The sequence below is a fragment of the Mustela erminea genome, chromosome 15, assembly GCF_009829155.1.
Source record: "Mustela erminea isolate mMusErm1 chromosome 15, mMusErm1.Pri, whole genome shotgun sequence".
In the NCBI taxonomy this organism is placed as follows: Eukaryota; Metazoa; Chordata; class Mammalia; order Carnivora; family Mustelidae; genus Mustela; species Mustela erminea.
This window is the reverse complement of record NC_045628.1, coordinates 42,699,643-42,708,185: the sequence shown is the minus strand read 5'-3', so window position 1 is coordinate 42,708,185 and position 8,543 is coordinate 42,699,643. Positions and strand designations below refer to the sequence as shown.

At 32.5% G+C, this 8,543-nt stretch overlaps 1 long non-coding RNA gene across 1 annotated transcript in view; it reads left to right on the top strand.

The window, feature by feature from the left end:
* Positions 1-500: 500 nt before the first annotated feature.
* The window catches only part of LOC116574224, an 83,992-nt gene continuing 75,949 nt past the window's right edge, over positions 501-8,543 (top strand). The window contains exons 1-2 of the long non-coding RNA XR_004279156.1: positions 501-529; positions 3,700-3,791. This is a non-coding gene — a long non-coding RNA (uncharacterized LOC116574224). The remainder of the gene's footprint in view (positions 530-3,699; positions 3,792-8,543) is intronic.

The window sequence follows — 8,543 nt, the reverse complement described above, 5'->3', positions numbered from 1 at the left end:
ATTCATTCTGTCGGCAAAATTTTCTCTATCATTCATTAGTCTTTTTCCTTCCTGCTTCCCATCTTTTCAGTTTTACACTTGAAATTTAATTCTTCATCTGTTCCCTATTCAACTGGTATAATGTAGGTATCCATTATTTCTTTCTAACTAACAAGTTTTTTCTTCCCTTAAATTTCCTATTTATGCTACTGGCAAATATATTTCTTAGTAACCCAAATCAGAAGTTTCCTTTTGACTTATTTTAAAATCATATTTAAAAAACATTAATTTAGTGGCTCTCATCCCATTCTGTACTTAAAAAGCTTAAAACAGAGAAACAAAAAGCACAAAGTGATACTAAATACTGTATGATTCCACTTACATGAGGTATCTGAACTAGTCAAATTCATACTAACAGAAAGTAGAATGGTGGTTACTTGGGAGTAGGGGAGGGAGGAATTGGGAGTTATGGTGTAACAGTTACAGAGTTGTGATGTTGCAAGATAGAAAAGGTTCTAGAGATGGAAGGAGGTGATGATTGCACAATAATGTGAGTGTTACAGTGTGTGCTGTGTATAACAATGTGAATCAACATTGCTGATCTGTACAGTTCAAAATGATAAGATAGTATGCTATGTATTTTGTTTGTTTGTTTTGTTTTTAATTAATTATTTTTTTTCAGCATAACAGTATTCATTGTTTTTGCACCACACCCAGTGCTCCGTGCAATCCGTGCCCTCTCCAATACCCACCACCTGGTTTCCCCCAACTTCCCACCCCCCACCCCTTCAAAACCCTCAGATTGTTTTTCAGAGTCCATAGTCTCTCATGGTTCACCTCCCCTTCCAATTTCCCTCAACTCCCTTCTCCTCTCCATCTCCCCTTGTCCTCCATGCTACTTGTTATGCTCCACAAATAAGTGAAACATATGATAATTGACTCTCTTTGATTGACTTATTTCACTCAGCATAATCTCTTCCAGTCCCGTCCATGTTGCTAAAAAAGTTGGGTATTCGTCCTTTCTGATGGAGGCATAATACTCCATAGTGTATATGGACCACATCTTCCTTATCCATTCATCTGTTGAAGGCCATCTTGGTTCTTTCCACAGTTTGGCGACTGTGGCCATTGCTGCTATAAACATTGGGGTACAGATGACCCTTCTTTTCACTACATCTGTATCTTTGGGGTAAATACCCAAGAGTGCAATTGCAGGGTCATAGGGAAGCTCTATTTTTAATTTATTGAGGAATCTCCACACTGTTTTCCAAAGTGGCTGCACCAACTTGCATTCCCACCAACAGTGTAAGAGGGTTCCCTTTTCTCCACATCCTCTCCAACACATGTTGTTTCCTGTCTTGCTAATTTTGACTATTCTAACTAGTGTAAGGTGATATCTCAATGTGGTTTTAATTTGCATCTCCCTGATGGCTAGGATAATGAATTTTAACACAATTAAAGATGAAAATAAAAATAATATGTAAGATTAAATTATGGACTTTTTACCTGTACCCAAAAGGAAACTCAATCAAATGGATTACTGATTTTGAAGGAATTATAATAAAAACTACTTACAGGAGAAAAAAACACACACACATACAAAGCAAACCAAAAGAAATGAACAAAAATACCCCATAACAACTCCTAGAACCCCACTCAAAACAATTAAGTCATATTCTGGGTGGTGGTCAGGGCGTAAGTGAGTGTTAAACATCCCCAGGTATTTATTCTGCAATCAGGATTGGGAGATGCTATTCACAATTTTTGCTTCTCTATTTCCTCAGGTACACATTCAGATATAAAGTTCTATAAAGCCAGTATATTTGCCATTGGATTAAGAAATTCTAAAGTAACAATTTCTGAAATACAGACATTGCTCAATTAATACTAAGTCATATTTATTTAATATGCAAAGTAACATCTTAAAGGTCAAAATGATGAGTCCTGTTCTGGGCAAATGAACTATGCATGTGAAAATATTTGGGCTTCTGTTGGGGATTTTGATTTTATGCACAGAAAAAAAAGATTAGTAGCTACAGGCATGAATTTGGGCCAAATTTATATGGGGAAGACATTGTAAGTGTTAAAACTGTGTGATATTATTAAGAGAAGAAAAGGAAGGAAAAATAATACATCCAGATAAATTAAGGACTGCCATAATTTAAACTAGTAATTGGACCTAGAGTCAAAAACTCTGCTGTCAAGTATTATAATAATCCATGTTGAATATTGAGCAAAATAGTCATTGTCTCTGAAGATAAGTTAGTTTCACTTGTTAAGTGGGATTATTAATATTTGTCAGAGCTTATATGAAAAATGTGCATATGATAAGTAAATGTTGATAACAAACACTTTGAATATAGAATATTATTATTTTTTAGTTATTCTTGAGGTGAGGAGAAGACAGGATTACACCCAGGGAAGTACAAATTTTATATTTTTCCTATGATGCTCTCTCTATTATTACTCTTCAGGATGGACTGAAGACATAGATTAGAAACAAAATATTTTTGTAGAAAAAAACTTAATAATTGCCCCGGGTTGAATCCATTTCCCAAAGAAAAAGTGAACTAGAAAAATCAAAACCTATCTTTGTAAAATATGGATAGAAAGTCAGCAAGGCATACATGCTGATACATTACATTAAGTTTTTTGTTTTGTTTAGTTTTGAGTATTGGAAGTTCAGAATCATTGTCAGTTATGTAGGTAAAATGCAATCAACCATTAAAGATGGGAGAATGATAAACTTTCTCAATTATCAGATTGGGCAAGATTTCCAATGATAGTAATGAAGGCAGTGGTATGATGAAATGAAGCCACTGGTCACATGTGGTTATTGAGCACTTGAAATGTGGCTACAAATTGAGATATACTGTGAGGATAAAACACCTACTGGTTGGAAGACTTAGTATGTAAAAAGAAGGTAAAAATTTCTCATTAGTTTTTATATTCATTATGTCTTGTTATGATAGTATTTTAGATATAAAAGATATATTAAAATTCACTTCAGGGATGCCTGGGTGGCTCAGTGGGTTAAGCCTCAGCTTTCAGCTCAGGTCATGATCTCAGGGTCTGGGGATCGTGTCCCACATTGGGCTCTCTGCTCGGCGGGGAGCCTGCTTCTCTTTCTCTATCTGCCTGTCTCTCTGCCTACTTGTGATCTCTGTCTGTCAGATAAATAAATAAAATCTTTTTAAAAAATTAACTTCATTTTTTAAAACTGTAGCCATTAAAAACTTTAAAATCTCCTATGTGGCTCACATTGTATTTGTTTTAGGGAATGAAATAACTTCTACTTACTTTTTTTTTAATAGATAAGTATTGAATGTCATGATGTGTGCATCAAAACAGCTGATTCATCTTCCAAATTTTAAATATCTTCTACCTCCTTATCACCTGATAAGACTTAGTTGTAGGTCAAAGAGTAAAAACTACCATGGTTTGCAACGACCATGGTGCATTGTCTCTTTTTTCTTTCTTTCTTTTTTAAGATTTTATTTATTTATTTGACAGACAGAGATCATAAGTAAGCAGAGAGACAGGCAGAGACAGAGGAGGAAGCAGGCTCCCCGCTGAGCAGAGAGCCCGATGCGGGGCTCAATCCCAGGACCCTGGGATCATGACCTGAGCCGGAGGCAGAGGCTTTAACCCACTGAGCCACCCAGATGCCCCTGTCTCTTTCTTTTGAATACTAAGACATTGTTCTGCTTCTTCTATCAGAGTTAAGTTTACCTTCAGAAGACTCTTCATTTAGTCAGCCAAAGAATATGGCAATTGGAAGCCACTGCACTGTTTCTCCATAACAGCTCAAGGTAGAATTTTGTATTCCTGACTTTCCTGAATTTTGCATTTTCCATATGCATTTATGCATGTATGAGTTTTATAATAAGAACTTATGAATACTAAATTAAGACCAAATTAATAATGAAAACTAAAGTACACTTTTAATTCTTTTAGTGTATAATCAAATACTCATATACACACATATATATACACTTATATATGTGTACATATGAGTACATAGTAAGTGTATATGTGTATATATATCTTTTAATTCCCTGTGATAAGATATAGGGCATATTACCAAATTATTTTATATGTTCTATTAGACTAGTAAGAATATTAAAATAATTTGGTAGTCAATTTTTTTAACTAAACTATATAAAAAGGGTTCAATAGTTTACAAAAGAAAAAATAATAAATTGTTGAAGTTTAAATATGAAAACTGGATCCTTGTCTGGTTTTATACCCCCAACCACTGTAGCACATTTGGAGAAACATTTGCAGAATGAGAAATCACAGGGCTCCTGTTCTTACTTTATAGGAAAATATAATTACGAAGAAATTTAGCCAATACAAGTATAAAAAACAAATATTTTTATACTTAAAAATTTAAGTATATTTCTCAAATATAAGCTTAACTGTATCAAATTTAAATTTAAATGTAATTATATTTTATTTTTTAAAGTAATTTCCTACTTATTTTCTGTAACTTCACTAAAGCAAAATTTATTATTTTGTATCATTGCTGCTATGACTATTTCAGTATTTTTACTCTGATAATTAATACTATTACCTATGTTACTGGTATACTACTACAACCACTTCTACTAATGCTATTATAATATTAATTTGATCAGAGTCAGTTTTTTTTTGTTTTTTGATCTGATTTGAAAGTTTATACTCTATATTCAGCTGTTGATAATATTCCTGAAATTTTTTTAAAAAAATCTTTTTTTCTCTCTCTCCACACAAAAATACATACAAAAATACAACCATTGTATTACATTGATAAAAGCATTCCGGACTTAAAAAAAAATAGCAGAATCACTTTACAATCAGTAAGGAAAAGGATAACTTAGAAACATAGAAGTTAAAAATTCACCAGAGACATTCATCACCTCCATCTTTCAGTCTACAAGCATAATCATAACCAGAACTTTTAACTACCTCATTTAGTTAAGGGGGATATTAAAAGTTTTGTTTGGGAAATCAACACAGTAAACAAATGATAATGTTACAGTTATTCCAGAGAGTCAATTAACATCATTATTTAGAGACATTAGGATCCCGTGAAGTTGCATTTATTTAAGAGCTACTTTTTTTTTCTCCCTTTGCCAGGAGATAGATAGATAGATAGATCTAGATAGATAGATAGATAGATTTGGTCTTCTTACATTAGCTCTTGGTGATAAATATCTGTATTATTTTTTCATTTTGCATTTTATTTTCAGAATCTGTTTTCATTTTTTCTTCTTTATTGCCAAGTGTAGGTGAATGTTTAATTTTAGTATTAAATTTATTCTGAGACACATGCCGTTATATGAAATAGTTTTACACTGAATATGATTATGCCAGAGATCAATGTATAATCTTCAATTCTATCTTTATTTCTCTGGAAGTTAAAATTGCAATGAGAGAATTCTGTTTTATGATATGAAGGAAGACACATGAATTCCTTGTCACTAAAGTCTGTCACCAAGACATCTTAACAGAGGTCTTTGTATTGAATGTGCTGTCTAAATCAGCTTCCCCATCAGTTCTGAAGCTATTTGTAGTCAAAAGTAATGAATGTCTCAGCAGCTACTTCTTAGGGTTCAAAGTAATATATTAAAAAATCAAAGTAAAAGTGCAATGAATAAAAACTCCATTGAGCTTCAGATAGCAATATTGCCAAGGCAATTACATCAAATAACAATTATGTTTTTGATGTTATTAGCAATTGTCAATTTAATTTCTTTAAAGGTTATCCCATGTTGTTCAATAATAGATATTAATATGTAGGTCAAAGACAAACATTTATCATAGAATACAGATTTATTTGTTGGAAGATGTGAATTATAGAAGATTTTAAAACTTGCTCTCCTATAGATGAATGCAATATTCATGCCACAGTTCTGTTAAAAGAAGTAGGTCACAATTTATTTCTGCTTTATAAAAAAAATAGAGTTACTGTCATTCAGAAATAAGGAACTGATTATTAGCCTTCAATATGAATAATAGGTTCCCAGTTAAAGGCTTTTTTAAAAGATTTTTATTTATTTATTTGATAGAGACACTGAGAGAGGGAACACAAGTAGGGGGAGTGATAGAGGGAGAAGTAGACTTCCCACTGAGCAGAGAGCCTGATGCAGGGCTTGATTCCAGGACCCCAGGATCATATCCAGAGTCTAAGGCAGATGCTTAATGACTAAGCCACCCAGGCACCCTTAAAGGCACACTTCTTATGAAAGATAAGGAGACAGATGTAAGGATATCACATAGATGCAAAACTTAGCTCCATTAAGAAATGTTTTGGAGGATAGAATTTCAGAAAGTTTCTCTGTAAATTTAATCATATTTTTGAAGTGTTCTGAGATTACTTTACCACTTACCTAACCCCAAAATGTAGTTGAGACAAAAATTTATTTAAATACATGTTTACTTATTGGTCAAAGACATCGAGGGGCATAAAGAAAACCTGATATTGATAGAATTTTGTTATATCACCTGTTTAGTCCCAATGGAATAATCAAGATTTTTGTCATGATTATCTAAATTGTTTTCAGCTAATTTTCAGGCCAGAATTTTGTTGAAGTTAACATGAAATTGTTTAAACCGCACAGATTAATAAATCAAAGATGAAGATCTTTCTATTATTCCTAGTTACTCTGGAATGAGGATGAATATGTTCCCTTTACTTATTATTAAGTAGCACATACTTTATTTTTGTTAGCTTACAGTTGCATTAGAGACTACTTAAGAAATTCTGCTAAGAGGATGACTATTAAATATATACAAATTTTGGAGATGATTATTCATGTTATATTCCTTTGAAATATGTTAAAAATAACTGAAAATTCAAAAGAAATATGACTTACAACTCTACCAAAAACAAGTCATATATTTTAAAGCAGTCCAAATAAAGTTTCCAAAATCTTCTTTAAATTATATATAAATCAAAATAGTTGCTTCAACTGCCATTTTAATTATTCTAGAACTCCTTACATAAATAATACTAAAACATGTTAAATATATAATTTTTCATGTGATACTACTTTTCTTATTTGTTGAACTAAAAATCTTACAAAAATAGCTGTTAAATTCAATTAAAATATGAGTTGTGGTTATAATTAGTGACACAACAAAATTTATATTATAAAATAGAATTTGAGGCCAACATGATTAAGTAAACATAATTTGAATTGTCAGTATTAATCTAAATATTAAAGTTTTCCTTACAAATAATATTCATTTCCAGAAATTCATATTTTAAGATATCTTTATGTTTTAATAGAAGTTATAAACATCAATGAATATGACTTAACTGATTAAGTCAATCCAATTAACTATTTAAAGCATGTAAATAGATAGCAAAGGCACAAGAGTTGGCCCATGCACCACATTTGATAAAATGAGAGAAAATACAAAAAGAAAATATGAACTAAAAGCATTAACATTCTATGGGTTTCATTAATCTAAAGACACAAATTAGGTCAAATTTATAATAATACCAGTCTCCATTTGCTATATTCATGCAAAACCTATTAGGCTTTAACAGAGGATGATGCAGAGAATTCCCAAGACCCAAATACATTCCCTAGTGTCTTTTCTGGTCACCATTACTACTTGAGTATATTCTAACTACCTTTTAAGAAAGACACAAAAGGGACATCTGGGTGGCTCAGTGGGTTAAGCAACTGCCTTTGGCTCAGGTCATGATCCTGGAGTCCTGGGATCAAGTCCCACATCGGGCTCTCTGCTCAGTGGGGAGTCTGCTTCTCCCTCTCCTACTCCCCTTCTCATGCTCTCTCTGTCTCTCTCATTCTCTCTCTCAAATCAATAAAATCTTAAAAAAAGAGAGAGAGAAAGACACAAAAATCATTCCCTCAGATCCTTGCTGCTTAAGAAGTTTGTAATTAAGGATTAGTCTATCTAGACTTCCTCTTTATATTCCAACATTTGAAAAGTTTGCAAATCATAAGTTCTGCCTTCACAACAACAAAAGAAAGCTGAACAGTTGAAAGCCAATGATTTTTCTTAGATTCATTAGAATATTGAGGTTACAGGTATCAAAACAAAAAATCTACTGTACAGAATTTAAAAAGCAAAGAAGACTTTCATCAAAATTTCTGAAATATGGGAGAGAGACTAAATTCAACCCCACTGAAATAGAAAGCAGAATTTTTAAGTACTGGGGTGAACAAGTGAAAAACCTGGAGAATATTATTCATAAAGTAAAAATATGGAAGAGGTTAATCAGTGAGATATGGAGGGCACATTAAGTTATTCTGAGTTTGCCAATATTTTTCTGATTAATTAGGCCTTCTGAGTTTGCTGTTTGTCACTCATCGAAGTTATACTCTACACCATCCTTCAGAAACTGAGAGATAGGGGTCCAAACTCTTTTGATATTTATATTTCAAAGAGGTGATTCCCAAGGTCTTTAAGAGGGACGTTACTGGGTTGTAAAATAAGCAAGAGTTTGGAAGAATATTTACATTAACTACGAAGGGGCAAAACGAGAAGTGGCAATTGTAAGTATTCTAAAGTAAATCATTCAAGGAAAGGGAGTTCAGGAATCT